Source organism: Musca autumnalis, unplaced genomic scaffold (assembly GCF_047663935.1).
Source record: "Musca autumnalis isolate F117 unplaced genomic scaffold, ASM4766393v1 scaffold_4, whole genome shotgun sequence".
Classification (NCBI taxonomy): Eukaryota; Metazoa; Arthropoda; class Insecta; order Diptera; family Muscidae; genus Musca; species Musca autumnalis.
Window position 1 is genome coordinate 938,198 of NW_027411977.1, and position 15,129 is coordinate 953,326.

At 34.1% G+C, this 15,129-nt stretch overlaps 1 protein-coding gene across 28 annotated transcripts in view; it reads left to right on the forward strand.

Moving 5' to 3' along the window:
* The window catches only part of Eip63E (cyclin dependent kinase Eip63E), a 263,968-nt gene that overhangs the window by 75,349 nt on the left and 173,490 nt on the right, over positions 1-15,129 (forward strand). For 2 of the 28 annotated variants that reach the window (XM_073982747.1, XM_073982757.1), the window contains exon 1: positions 13,011-13,418. The exons of 13 other annotated variants lie outside the window; for them this stretch is intronic. The gene's annotated coding sequence lies outside the window, so the exon portion shown is untranslated. Of the gene's footprint in view, positions 1-12,946; positions 13,469-14,849; positions 15,104-15,129 lie in introns of those variants that run through there. 13 more of the 28 variants (XM_073982745.1, XM_073982756.1, XM_073982759.1 and 10 more) reach the window with 9 other exon arrangements.

A 15,129-nucleotide genomic window follows, 5' to 3' on the forward strand; every position in this document is an offset into this window, starting at 1 on the left:
TTTAATCAAATTTAATGTGGAACTGATTTTGTAGAAAATTTCGTCCTTCTACCGTACCGTAGATGAGATTATTTAACAGTGAAAATACTACATAAATATCGCGCGAAATGTGATTTCAATATTTCCACGCAATGATATTTATCGTTAAAAATGGTTAAAGGAAATCATTTTTTTGCTCTGTTACCGCATTCAATTACATTTCAAATAAAAGCATTGATGACATTGTTTGCCAAGGGGTAAGGCAGGAAAGACTAGCCACAGGTTTTCATCAGTTCTCTTATTTTTTGTTTGCGGAACAAGTTATTTTTTATTTTTCAATAACTTCTTCAACAAAAATACTTTTTATACCCAAACATCAACCGTCGCACAGTGCGAAATATGGGAAGTTTAGTGGAACTTTAAGGAATTTTGAAGTACATAAAATTAATTAAATTTTAATTGAATTCGTTAGCTAAGTACTCCACTGCAAATGATCCATACTCAGTTTTGCGATTTACTCCGCGAAACGACTTAAAAGTGCACTTAAAGTTACACTTTTGTTTCATAATTGTTTTTCTAAGATATATATGTAATTTGGATTCATTAAAAAATAGCGTGGCGCGGACATATGGTAACTCAGTATGCCATGATTAATTTTTTTTAATATTTGACAAAACAATTATAATATTTTACACTTTAGAAAAATGCAAAAAACCCTTATTGTTTTCGTGCAATTTTAGTCGGAAAGAAGTGATTTTTTGAAGTTTTCAAAATTGTAATTTTTTAAATTCCGTAGTCATTTCAAAAGTGAATTACGTACATTCACGTGTTAAGATATATATAATCTGAAAGATTGGATTCTCCTCTGTTCGCAAAGCTATAAAACTGGTGCGGTATCGCGCGGTCTTTGGAGATATTCAAGATTTTCTAAAAAGACTTTGGGAATTTTATTCTGTTGCATTTTCCAAAAGTGGAAGGTAAACGCGCAATGAACGCCATTGTTGACTGTGTTTTAATTTCTGTAAAATTAAGAAACCTCTCGCAATTTTTGATAGTTTTGACCTATAAATGTTGGTAATTTACATATAGTGCAACATTTTTAGATGCTGTGGTACAAATACCAAAATACGTTAAAATTGTAATGCAGTGCAGACCTGAACTTGATCTGAAAGACATTATTAACAAAGTTAATGGTACTGACCTGCTGAATGGACCAATAAACATTATAGATACAAATGAAAACAAAAAATATTGCCGTTTTACTCCTTAATAAATGTGTAGGGTTGTGGGGCTTCACCTAGAAGTGGACCTATGTTGACAGATTTTATGTGAGGAAGATGTTTATTCGCTAATATCTTAAAATGCACATTTGCATCAAAATCGGTTGCAATTTTTGTCTTCAACATTTAGAATACCTAACATGAAGGAACCCGTCATATGGGGGCTATACCAAAAATCGCGTATCTACGATGCTAATATTTCGCACAGTGGTTTTCTATCTACGAAGAACCCTAAAATGCTAAAATACAACCAAATACATTGCAAAATGTGTCTGTAACATTTAAAATAGGTCCCATCTACCGGTACCGTTCAATGGGGGCTATACCTAAACGCGAACCTATATTGATAATATTTTGTACATAAGCTTTCTATCCGCTGACAACTGAATATACCAATTTGCAGCAAAATCGATTGAAAAATGAATGTAAAACGTAAAAACGGCAGCAGGAGTTACATGAACGCTACGGGAAACCGCGGGCCTATGTGGCCCAATTTGAGCCAAACACTATCCACTAATATAAGAGACATGTTTGCAAAATTTTAGGAATATACGCCCGTTTCTTTAAAAGTTATTAGCAAAATTCCGCTAAAGTGCTTATATTTCGCACTGTGCGTCGGCTCGAAATATGTACATATGGGATTAAGTCGGGCTATTTTGAAAAAAAAAAATGCAACAGCTATATCAGTAAAAATAACGACACCAATATGTTACCGAATTAAGTTAATATTATTTAGAATATATTAGCTTTCTAATGATATACACATAAGCCATCATGTTCCTAGCCATATTATAACTGGGTTTAAATGCTAAATAATTTAGAGAGTTTTAGTCGCAGCTTCATGAAATGGAAAAAACATGAAGTAGGAAGAATCACCAGAAAATAATTACACTAATACCTCGATTTGCGATAATTGGTTCCGGCAAACTACAACGCAATGCAAAACAACGCAAATCGAAACAAATTTTTCCACGTGTTTGTGTGAAGAATTTTTTAATTGGTTCCAAAATTGTTTTTTAGCATTTTTTTTTCTAAATTTTGCACTTAAAATTGAAGCGAATGTGGTTTTTAATATTTAATGATACATTCATTTCTATAAAATTATTTTTTCATTAAACAATCGTCACATTATGCAAATGATTTGTAGCATTTTCTCTGAGAAAAACTGTTTATTTTTGGTAGAATAAATTTATTGGTAAAAATATTTCTTTATAAAAATTACCGCTGCTATTTTCTGAATCGTTGTCCACAAACATTTCAATTGCATTGGTTATAAGTTGCTTAATTTCTAATATTTGAGTCAATTTAAAAAAAATAAATATTTTTCTGCGTTAATTAGACGCTGGTGATTGTCCCTCTAATGTATGTTCTGAGGCAATGCAGAATAAAAAAAATCGTTGCTAATTATTTTATCGTGTGACGTTAAGAAGCCATGTCATCTTCACGATATTCAAAGCCAATTTTTTATACAACTCGAATCGAATCAGTAACGGAAATCGAAACAAAATCTATTTTTTTTTTTTTATTATTTTTAAGTTTTGCCTTTTTTGTTGATGTGTGTGTAGGACTTCGCTAGGTATCAATTTTTCAATGAAATCTCCCTAGGTCATATAGCTCGATTAATTAAAATATTGTTTTTTTGTTAATGCAAATCGTAACATAAAATCACACACTCGTTACATAAAATTCCACAATTTTTGCATTAGATTAGATTTCTTCCAACATTATTTGACAAAATGGATACTATTTTATTAAATTTGCCGCATATTAACCCTACCATGTATTCAAAATTGCACATAATGAGGTCGCAAAAGCAAAAGATGGGTGTGAAATCCGCGAAAGTACCACAACCTGAAAAATCCTTACTCATTTATTTCAGACCACTAGACAAATAAAATCCATTATTGAGCATTCATTCCCTTTTGCATTAATTAATATCGTAATCTCCACAGCAATTAGATTATAATACTTACGATGCACAGTGGTGGCCAATACATTGGCAACAAAATTGCACGTTTCAAAAAATTTTATTTAAAATATTTTTCGAAAGTAAAATTAAGTATTTTTTTGCAATTATTTATAGTTTATTGCTTCAAATATTAGAAAATAAAAAGTTTTGACACGTTATACAACAAAAATTCTTGAAAAAATATGAAAATACATAACGCGCCTTAAAATTCAATGGTCAAAACATATGCAACTGAACCAAATCCGATGCAAAAATCTTCAATATTTTGTAAAATATAATTTTTGTATATGATTCAAATAATTTGTATTTGTTTTGGGTAGATTAAAAGTGAATAAAAGTTTGAAACTGATATCAGTCATCCGTACTTCTTCGGGGGAGTGGCGGGTCGTACGGGAGAAGCGTGGACATGGGTCCACAAGGGTCAAAATTTTCCAAATTAATGGAAATTTCTTCACATTTCTGTTGTCAATTTAATAAAATTCAAAGTTTAGAGTGCATTTGCATTATTTATTAGCAAAAGTCAGGGTCTCGAAAAAACATTTGCTCGTATGGATTAGGTCCATATCAGAATGACGGATACGGATGTATTGAAGTTATAACGGACGGTATCATTAGACATTTTGGATTCTATAAACCTAAAAAGTTTTAGAAAGCTCATTTTATTTAATTTCCTAAAACGTTCAATTTTTTTTTTGCAAATGTATTGGCCACCACTGTATATTGCACTGAAATGAGGTGTAAAGTTGTAAAATGGACACTCTTCTTTTTGAATCTTTTTTAAAAAAGTTAAAGTTTAACTTTATTAAAGAAGTTATTTTATAAGTACTTGTAGAAAAATCTTGCTCAATGCTGCCAGGATTATTTCACATTAGCAATTTTGTGTATGTTGGGAATCGACCCAACCCCCTCGATGATATGGATGTCGATCTTATCGAACTCGATAAGTCTTTATCATCGTCGATACTCCCATCTCTTGCAAGGGAAAATTACTCTTCTTCTTGAAGTTTACAAGTGCGGATCGTCTGATCAATAATTTGTGAAAACTCATTTTTAAAACCTTTCTGAATTTAAATAAATGTTAATAAATTGACCGACAGCGTCAAAGAAATTGAATTTGAAATCAGATTGTGTGTTTTCTTTAGTTTGCAATCAACAAAACGTAAGTATCGTCAGAATACTTGTTGTGTTTGTTGTAGTTGTGCATAGTCATATTGTTGTCCGTCTTTGTTCGACAATATATTTTGGTTCAAAATCTACTCTGTAGAATTTGAGCCCCTACAAGTCCTTTCGACAGTATCGGAACTTGTACAGTGTACATATTCGAAAAATAGTCTGTTGTGGGCGCGTGTAGGGTTCTGCAGATAGAAATATTAAAATTACTTAATAACTTTCTATCCTTGCTGCTAACATATTGGCTAATTCATTTTAAATCTGCAAACAGAGGTGTTGTTCCAGAATTCAATTAACTAGATATACCTGAGTGCCGGATGACGCGGCGTAGTTATCTGGCCATTAAATTATTTTATTTAATAACCATTGAGCCACATGGAAACAATCAGACTAGCGAGTAAGATAGTGTAATTGAGTATATAAATACATTTATCATGAGATTGATGAAAATTCAATTTATACTTATCTCTACTACAATTTATAATTGCTAAATGGCGTTATCGTTGATATTTACGTGTCCTTTAAACATTGTATAATTGTGGAGGAAGACTTCCTTCCTTTCCTGTGGAACATCTCTAGTGTTATTGCATTTTAGATGCCATGCTAAACATTGTCCGCCTGTATACACATCACGCCCATTCCCTGTCTACGACTGATGGCAATGAAATGTCCGGTCGTCCTATTTGTAGATATTTGAATCCTGCTCAATAGTGGCAAAAATTGTGTAGACATGACTTTTATGACACATCTTAATGACCATTATATGCTTGTCTTCTACACATGTCCAGAGCATTTCTTTGTCAGACAAACAGGGAAGAGCAAGAATTACGGTGCAGTAACGGTTAAAACGAAGTCAAAGATTTCCAAATCCTTTATTTCCCTGCCCGTTGAAAGCGATGGTTTTGTTTTCAATGGATGCATATAAGGAAATTTACACATGTACGAAACATGCGAAACTTTAAACAAGATTTTGAATTTTGAATCCTCTTGTAACACAGCATGATTGTGACAGTTAACAAATGCTCTGACACATGTTGTTCTACCAAATTGCTTTAGAGCATCATTTCTTGATGACGATCGGGGGAAAAAATATTGCAAATCATTCTAAGATGAAAGAATTATTCTAATCAAATCTGCTGTGCTTAAGACTAGAATAACGGAATAAGTAATTTCGACTTATTTAAATTTTCAATTGGAAAAGTTCGTATGTAGTAAAAATTCACAGATCTTTTTGAAACGTTATGACTTTTGTTAGGATATTTTAGCCATCCTTTACATTTTTGTAGATACTTCTTTATCCTTCATTTCCAGGATATACCGATGTAGTGTACCTTGAGGTCCGATTTGCTCGATTTTACCCGCGAGTGGGAGTACTCAAAGAGTAGGATCCAGGTTGCGCACACGAGCAACCACACTATCATATGTTTTGTTGGTACATATTGGCAACAGCCATCCTCAACGTATTTTTTATATCCTCAGACTTTAGGCCAAAGACTTTATGACCAAAATTGTGCCTCATCGAAATAATGGTTTTAGACCCCAAGTCCACCCTTCCTAAGATAATAACCCAAAAGCTCGAAGAAATCCTGTCGGCACCAACTAAACTGAGTAGTACGTAAGATAATCCTCAAATGGAGAAACCGATTTGGTACAAACGTTGTACATCGTACTATTTTTACAGACTCGAATTATGTCCGGATATTGACTATATTGGACCACTCCGTTTAAGGACTTGTATGGGTCAGTTTTTAAATTTTTGTCTACATGTTGTGTATGTGTATTTTCTTACTTGTGTTTGTTTCGTTTGCAACTGTGGATTGAGAAAATAGAAGAAGCTTGTGTAAATGTGATAGGAACAATTTGTAATGGATTGGATGATGGTGCCAAAGGTGTAGCGGCAATATTTTATGATTTTTCTAAGCCGTTTGATCTCGTTGATCATAGGATCCTTTTAGAAAAGCTTAAGTTTTATGGCTTCAGAGGAAGTATGTCACATATAATGAAAAGTTATTTAGAGAATCGAAGCCAATTTGTACAAATAAATGGAATGAAGTCCTGGATTAATTAATGAATATGTTCGTAGAAATAAACGCAGACAAAACGGAGGTAATACGTTTTAAACCGAATATTGACGATAATGTATTCAACATTAATCAATAAACTTCAGCTTTTATGAAGCTCTTTTCGATTTTAAAGTGTTCTATAGATAAAGATGCAACTTTCAGTGAAAAGTAAAAAATAGCAACATACCACTCATTTACTAAAGAATGACACATCTCAAAAAATCAAGTTTCGAGAAAAACGCGTTTTAAATTAGGGATTGATTTCCCAGCATAAAAACTAAAATAATCACTTGGACCAGCTTTGGTAAAGAGCTAGCCAGATATCAGTGCTAAACTTCTGTGCAAACATGATTTGACATGTTTTAATACTTAATAAACTTAGAAAACTCTATTGTTGATTTATGCCTAGAAAATAAGCTTCAACTCATTGCGTTTTAGAGTCGTAAAAACATAGCAGTTGTTAACTCAAAAAACGCATTTTTTGAGTTATGCCAATCTTTGAGTAAATGAGCGATATGTATGTAACTATTAGATTTGGGAAATTTAGTTCCTAGTTCACTGTCCCAGGTCCCAAAAGTATCAGTGACATTGACTTTGTAGTGAACTAGATCCTTCATTTGAACTAAATTTACAGAACTCTAGAAATAACTATATGTACCTACATACATATGTATGTTGATTCTGCCGAAAGAGTGTTTGTAAGCGTATACGTTACATAAATTTCACAAGAGTTTATGTTATATATACGCCATATCCTAAGTATTTCCATGAAAGTTGTATTACATGCATTTCTAACAGCGTGTTTTTGTAAATGAACGAAGACACAATTTGGTTTTCATAGCGGTTGACGTTTGTATTCGTGTGACAAACAAATGAAAGCTTTTTATTTTCGTATTTTTTTGGTTTTCGTAACAAAATCAGACGAACGAATACGTCAAAAATAAACGAATGGAAAAGACCCATCGTTTTGAATGAAAATTAAATAATTTGAGTAATAAATGGCACAAAACACACGAAAACTGGAAGGGAATGCAATTTTATTTCCATAGAAGCACACACGTATATGTACATCCGTTTCTTCATATTATCACAATAATTTTTGGACAAATTTGATTAAATTTTTTTCTTGTTTTTTGTTTGTCATCTGTTTATCGGGGTTGCCATCAAGTAGCACATTTTACGTGCAGATGCCTATGCAAAATTCACAAAATAAGTATCATGGAAACCCTGAAATATAAAAGCTTTTATGAAATAGACGAAAGCTTTTAGATAAAAACGAATGGTTCGTAAAATTTTACAAGAACCAAATGTTGAACGTATAAGTTTTAGTACGAACGGTTCGTGTGACAGGCAAGCATTTTTACAAAAACACGCTGTAAGACTTTTTGTCCTTTTGTATCATATTCCAGTTTGTTTCACTAAATGTCGTTAGTTCGGTGTAAATTAATAGAATATTTCAATAATATTTATTTTATTCCATATTTACTCTTATATGTACATATATGAATGTATACAGAACGAATGTTTGTATGTACATTCATAATCCATAAAAGACTCGATTTTTTACGCAATTTCATTTGGTGAACATTACGCAAACACAATGTGACTGACAATGAAGAGACACTCAGTTACGACTGGTATACGCCTGTTTGGTGTGAATCCTTGATTGCACTCCTATCAACGAACGCACCTTTAACTCCAACAACAATGTTCGCCACCTGCCACCTAACAGAGTGTTTGACAATATTTTGGGACAAACAGTCGTTCGTTGCTACTACCTGCTGTCGTTCATTGCTTCTACCGACATATTACGGGTCACCTACTTAATTATGTGGGCCAAGGGGCAAGGGCGATATAAATGTGTGGGTTCTCTAACAAGGGAGTGGCATGAGCTATAAATTGGTAAGAAGATGCAACGTATGACGGTTGTTGCTCCTTCACTCGAGTATTAACATAACATGACAGGTTGGGTCAAACATTCACGGTATTCGGTGTTCTCTGCTGTCACAGAATCTGTAGAATTTTCATATTGTTGTGTCCAGATCTCCATTGAATTTCATTAATAATGTAAATATGTACGTCGTACATATATTGTGCATTCTTTTGAGGGTTGCTTCTCTTTATCTCTCCAACGCATTCAAAATTCCCCACGTGGTGACTTTGTTAGAATGGATGGCACTGCAAAGAGAATCGTCTTGTGGAATGTAAGTGGTTGCCGTAAAAATTTTGTTGTTGTCCATTTCACATTACATCCCTCGCTCTATCTCTTAACTCTGCATTTTCTGTCCTCTTATGTCATAATGTACATCGTTCGACTCTTCCTCTGTCTTACCTCACAAATCTTTGCGCCAATTTTATTTTCTGTTTGTTTTCCTTTTTTGTTGGATACATTGACCAAATTCCTTAGAATATGACTGCACATATTTACATTTGGCACATTGGGAGATTTGTAGACGTGAAATTATTTGTCAAAAGTGCGTTCCAAACTTTGGAGTCATGTTATAAAGGAGATGTTCTTCTTATAATAATGTATCTTTCTATGCTATAACATAAGATTAAGCTTCAGTTTATTTCAAAATGTTTGCCTTTATTGATAGAATTGTGTTCAGAAAAACTAATCAAACATCGTTTTCAATTATAACTATATTGAAAAGTCATATTCGTTTCTGCGTTTAACTAATTTTCATTTTTTTATTACAGGTAAAAATTAATCCTAATTAACCGGAAACGTGAGTACAGACGTATATCTCAATGTTATAAATATTTAAACACAAATGTCCCACTGTGCAAATGCTGGCAACAGCAATTTCTTACTTTTCATTGTATGTATTCGTAAAAAAAGCTGTAACTAAACAAAAATCTTACATCCACAATTAAACCTGAATGCGAATGTTGCAACGAAAAAAATGCGACTGTTGACTGCTCTGACGTTGCGCTGATGCAATCATCGGCTACTATGCTTTTTTATGGCAAGTGATGATGATGATTCATTCTAAAATCTTTTGAACATTTTTTCGCCAGAATATTGAATAGATGCTCTTTTGGGTTCTTTAATGTTTACTCTGTTTGCCTTTGCTGTGTATGGCTTTGAGTAAATTGTAGTCTTTAGAAAAAGCTATAATGCACTCAGACAAACATACAGACAATTCACATAAAATCAATTTATGTGAAAATGTGGTGAGGTAGGTCATATTCCCGTTTTTAAAAAATTGAAAATCGAATCAGATTTTGATATAGCTATATAGGGTCCAAAATCGACCAAATATGCATATTGGAGCTATATCAAAATCCGATCCTATTTTCAAAATTGTGAAATTTAGACAATTTAGACAATTTTGGTGAAAATGCGCATTGGGCCCCATACAAATTACTATGGAAACAAAGATCGCTAGGTTGGAATGGGTTAACATTAACCGATCGCCATAAAATTTTATGTATAAGTAGACAGTGGAGTTTTATGCAACCCCTATTTTCGGTCCGATTCATGCCAACATTTGGGCATATTTTTGGCTTCTGATTATATTACAGTCGAAACATATGACATATGCAAAATGCATAAATTTTTGCATATGCAAAATTTATACATTTTACTTATTATCTAATGTAACAAATATTTCAATAATAGGTACAAAACTGTGTATGTAAAATTTTTCTGTTTAAAATTCTTTTCTGACAAGTCAATAAAATAGAGAAATGTATAACCACAGCCTCAACCTTTAAAATACCGAAAATCGGGAGGTATCGTTCTATGGGGGCTATATGAAGGCTTGAACCTAAACCGACAAATTTTAGGTGGAAAGTTGTTTACCCCCAAGGAAGACATAATACCAAATTTCAGCCATTTTGGAGGGATATTGAGGCCACAACCTTCAAAATACCGAAAATCGGGAGGTATCGTTCTATGGGGGCTATATGAAGACGTGGATCTATACCAACAAGTTTCAGGTGGAAAGTTTTATACCCCCAACGAAGACTAAATACCAAATTTCAGTCATTTCGGTGGGATATTGAGGATACAACTTTCAAAATACCGAAAATCGGCAGGTACCGCTCTATGGGGGCTATATGAAATCGTGGACCTATACCGACAAATTTCAAGTGAAAAGTTTTATACCCCCAAGGGAGACTTAACACCAAATTTCACCCATTTCGGAGAGATATTGAGGCCACAACCTTCTAAATACCAAAAATCCGGTGGTGCCGTTCTATGGGGGGTATATGAAGGCGTGGACCTATACCCATAAATTTCAGGTGGAAAGTTTTGTACCCCCAAGGAAGAAGGCCACAACCTTTAAAATACCAGAAATCCGGAGGTACCGCTCTATGCGGGCTATATGATGTCGTGAACCTATACCGAGAAATTTCAGGTGGTAAGTTTTATACCCCCAACGAAGATTTTATACAAAATGGCAGCCATTTAAGTGTGATGTTGAGGCCACAACCTTCAAAATATCGGAAATCGGGAGGTACCGTTCTATGGGGGCTATATGAAAACATGGACCCATGCGGACAAATTTCAGGTGTAAAGTTGCTTACCCCTAACGAAGACTTACCACATTTCAGCCATTTTGGTGGGATTTTTAGACCACAAATCCTTATATATATTTTTGCATATGCTCATTTTAGGCAAATATGTCAAAATATGCACGATATGCAAAAATTTCTGGGCCTACTTCGTTTTATTAGGCCCATATATGTATTTGCATAGGATTCCGCTGTCTATATATAAGGATCAAATGGAAAAAATTTGGGGGGTAGGAAATAATTTTTTGTTTGTTTTTTGGGTCACTCTAATATATGTACATATTGTACTAAACTATCTAAAAATTAAAAATCATGCACTCGTTTCTCAGTGCAGCTTTCGCTGACACAAACGTTGGTGGAATCCGTCTATTTATGACACATTTTGTACAATAAGTTTAGAAATAATTAATCAGTGATTCCTTTTTTAAACTCTTATATTTTCCTTCTGGAAAAGCTTATGAAAGATATTCGAATTGTCTTTGCATTGAAAATTATATTTTCAATATTTTGCATTCTGCAGTGTCTTATTTAAGAAATTCGTAATATTTAAATTGTTTTACTTTACTTACGTCTATCCTTTATTCTGACCTTACGCAAGCTATTTTTCTCTTATAGTAAAAAAGTGAAATGGTTGTATTCTTAAAATCAGACTCTTAAATAAAACTAAATCAACATTTTTAGGAGTTGGTCAACAAAGAGAGGAACAAAGAGAATTCGTGTCAGATTTTGCGTAGAAATCCGTACGTACTATGTTAAATTGTAAGTGTGCCATTTATGAGCGACGATTGTGGTAGGATAGAAGGTCTTGGATTTGTAAATCCTATGCCACATTGTAAAGGACACGTATACTTATTATACAGTCGAACCTGCTTATAACGAATTATACATGTCGGGGTCAAATGGTGACCGACCCACAATTGTAAATCCCAATAAAAACAGTTTTTCATAAAAACTGCAAAACTTGATTTGTAGATTTTTTTCAGCACATCTTTAATATACTGATTTTTTTTTTTTGAAAATATTAGGTAGTTTGGTGGGTTTTTTTTAAAGCTTTTTGATATATTTTCGTGGGCTTATTTATAACTGAAAGATCGAAAATTTGGCCATATAACCGACAAAAGAATTATTAAAAAATATTGGTGAAGTACTATATTTTGAAGTCATCGATAAGCCCACAAAATATATATGGCAATCGGTTCACTAGTTTTCGAGGTAAGTTGGCACCTTATTCAAAAATACTTTTTCGAGAAACATGCGTTAAAATTTCCCTTTCAACGCTCATATCTCAGGGAATTTCGATATCCTGAAACTTACAAGTGGGTGTCGTCACCCCTTAAGTGGTTGTATCTCAGGGAATTTCGATATCCTGAAACTTACAAGTGGGTGTCGTCACCCCTTAAGTGGTTGTATCTCAGGGAATTTCGATATCCTGAAACTTACAAGTGGGTGTCGTCACCCCTTAAGTGGTTGTATCTCAGGGAATTTCGATATCCTGAAACTTACAAGTGGGTGTCGTCACCCCTTAAGTGGTTGTATCTCAGGGAATTTCGATATCCTGAAACTTACAAGTGGGTGTCGTCACCCCTTAAGTGGTTGTATTGGTGGTTGGTTGTAATTAAGATGCCTATACAAACTAAATTTGAACATTCAGAACCCAATGTGCTAAAATGCGTTAAATTTTATTTAAATTGGCTTAATGTGGGGGCTATGCCAAAACAGACTAGACTCTAGAGAAGAACTATGAGCTATTCGACATCGGTTTTTATTATCGGTCTCCCTGTTATTGTTTATGGTTAGTTGTTCTGAGACAGCAATACTTTTTCATTTGGTGGTATATTTTTGTTCGTTCTTTTTCGTCATTTGCCCTCTCTGTGTACACTGTACACAAAGCTCCAATCCACCACCACCTTCAACCCGATTCACCCATTGTTTACTTTTAAGCTGCTTGGGAGAGAGTGTATGTCTGCCTTTGTTTTCAGCTGTCGTGTTGGGGTTGCATTGCACTGTCTGCTAACGTCACGTTTCAGTTCATATTCGAGCTTAGTGTCAGACGAACATAACGCGACGCGACGGCTAGTCTATTAACGGTCTACACGATTATTGTCTTCGCGAGTTTGTTTATATTCCTGAGCTCTTACACCGACCTATTATATAGGTGTGTGTGTGTGTGTGTGTTTTTGTGAGACCGCGAATTCTTCCGACATTGGCAAAAAATTCACGTTTCATTGAAGCGTTCCATCGTTCGAAGTGCATGTGAATTATTGGCTGCGATTATTTTATCATTGCATAGCTTTTGGGACGTGCGTCGTCTATTGTCACTGATTGTAGCCCTATCGCGTTTACTACCGGTTCGAAGCAGTTCTCTTCGATCTGTTCTGTTCATTGAGTTCAGTGGTGGGTGATTATTGTTGTTGTGCTATTCGATAGTGTTTTGTATGCGTGCCAACAAATGTTTGTCTGTCTGCCGGGTTGGCTACAAAAGTGTAAATAAATGCTCTGCCAATGAGACAGACTATTAACAGCGCGTCTCGCGATTGCTGCCAACATATTTACTGTTTGATTTCTTATCGACGCTCTCACAGTTCATAATTTTTTACTTATCGGAAATTGATTGTTTAAGTCTAGAATAGTTTTCCGTGGCTTAACTTCCTATCACCCTTTGTATTTATTCTGAGAACAATGTTTTCAAAATGAAACTGACATCTATGCTATATTTGCTGTTCGATATCTCAGAAATTTCGATATGTTTATGTTAGGAAGTCATTCTGTGTCATGTGTATGAATTATTAAGTTTGTCCAGAGGTCTGTTTTGAGTTGTTTACCAAGAGTTTTTTTTTTTTAATTTTCCACGAAAATTAAAACGTTTAATCAATTTTGAAGCAAAACCAGTTTGTGATATTTGAAGGAAAGATCAAGTAAACATTTTAAATTCATACGGCATCCCAAATTCTTTACTAGCAAATTTCATTGAAAAAAGACTTCGCTATTTTACTAATATATTGGCATATCTTACGTCAGTTGCTTCGTTGTCATGGAACAAATCTCATAATATTAGGCGTTCTTAGATCGAGTTCCATACTAGAGTAATTTTATAAAATTGCTGTAGTGGGGAACTCAATTTAAGAACGCCTAATTTTATGAGATTTGTTTCATGACAACAAAGCAACTGACGTTTCGGAAGTCAGCCTATATTTCCTGCACTTTATCATATTTTCTGTAATATATCAAACTGTAATAGCTTAAGGTTAGTAACACTGTTTTTAATATTTAAACCATGGAAATATAACTATATGCGGACAACATCACACAACATGCTCCAAATGCATAGGCCTATATTGTGTAAACCCGCTGATGTATGAAAAAATCGAAGATTTTTGCAACCCTTCAAAATGCAATAAATGCCAAAAGTTAAAATGTAAGGATTCTTGAAGTTGGTTTTTCATCTGTTGTTTCGGAGCCCAAATCTTTGAGCTCAATAAAAAGTGCATATTTTTGGCCTTTTATGGCTTAGTGGTGTTTGTATATATGGGTGCCACCGTAGTACAATGGTATGCACAGCCGCTTTGCACGCTGAATGAGGGTCGTGGATTCGATTCCCCGGCCAGGGAACATCAAACGTTTTTCAACGGTGGCAAAATACCCCTCAGTAATGTTGGCGACATTTCCTGAGTATTTCAGCCATGTAAAACTTCTCTATAAGTCGTTGTTCGCATCCCATATCATTGAGCTAATACGAATCGGGGTGTACTCATTGATATGATAGAAGTCTTCTTGTCCCGTCTAGCTAGGCTTTTCAGTATATTTGTATCTGTCGATGATGTAGTCTCCTTAAATAACTAACCCCATATCATATCGTTTGCATAGCCATTCCAATTTTAACACACTAGCTTTTTGGTTACATATCGCTCATTTACTCGAAGAGTGGCACATCTCAAAAAAATTCCGTTTCGAGAAAAAGGCGTTTTATGTTGATTGAAATTTCACTTCCCAGATTAAAAATATTATTACACAAAAAATAAAATAACTACTTGGACGATCGTTTGCAAGGAGCTAGCCAGATAACAGTGCTAATTTTGTGTGCATCATGAAAGGCTTTATCCTTACGATTTTTTTGGAAAGTAAGTGCATATTTTCTATCTTCTGA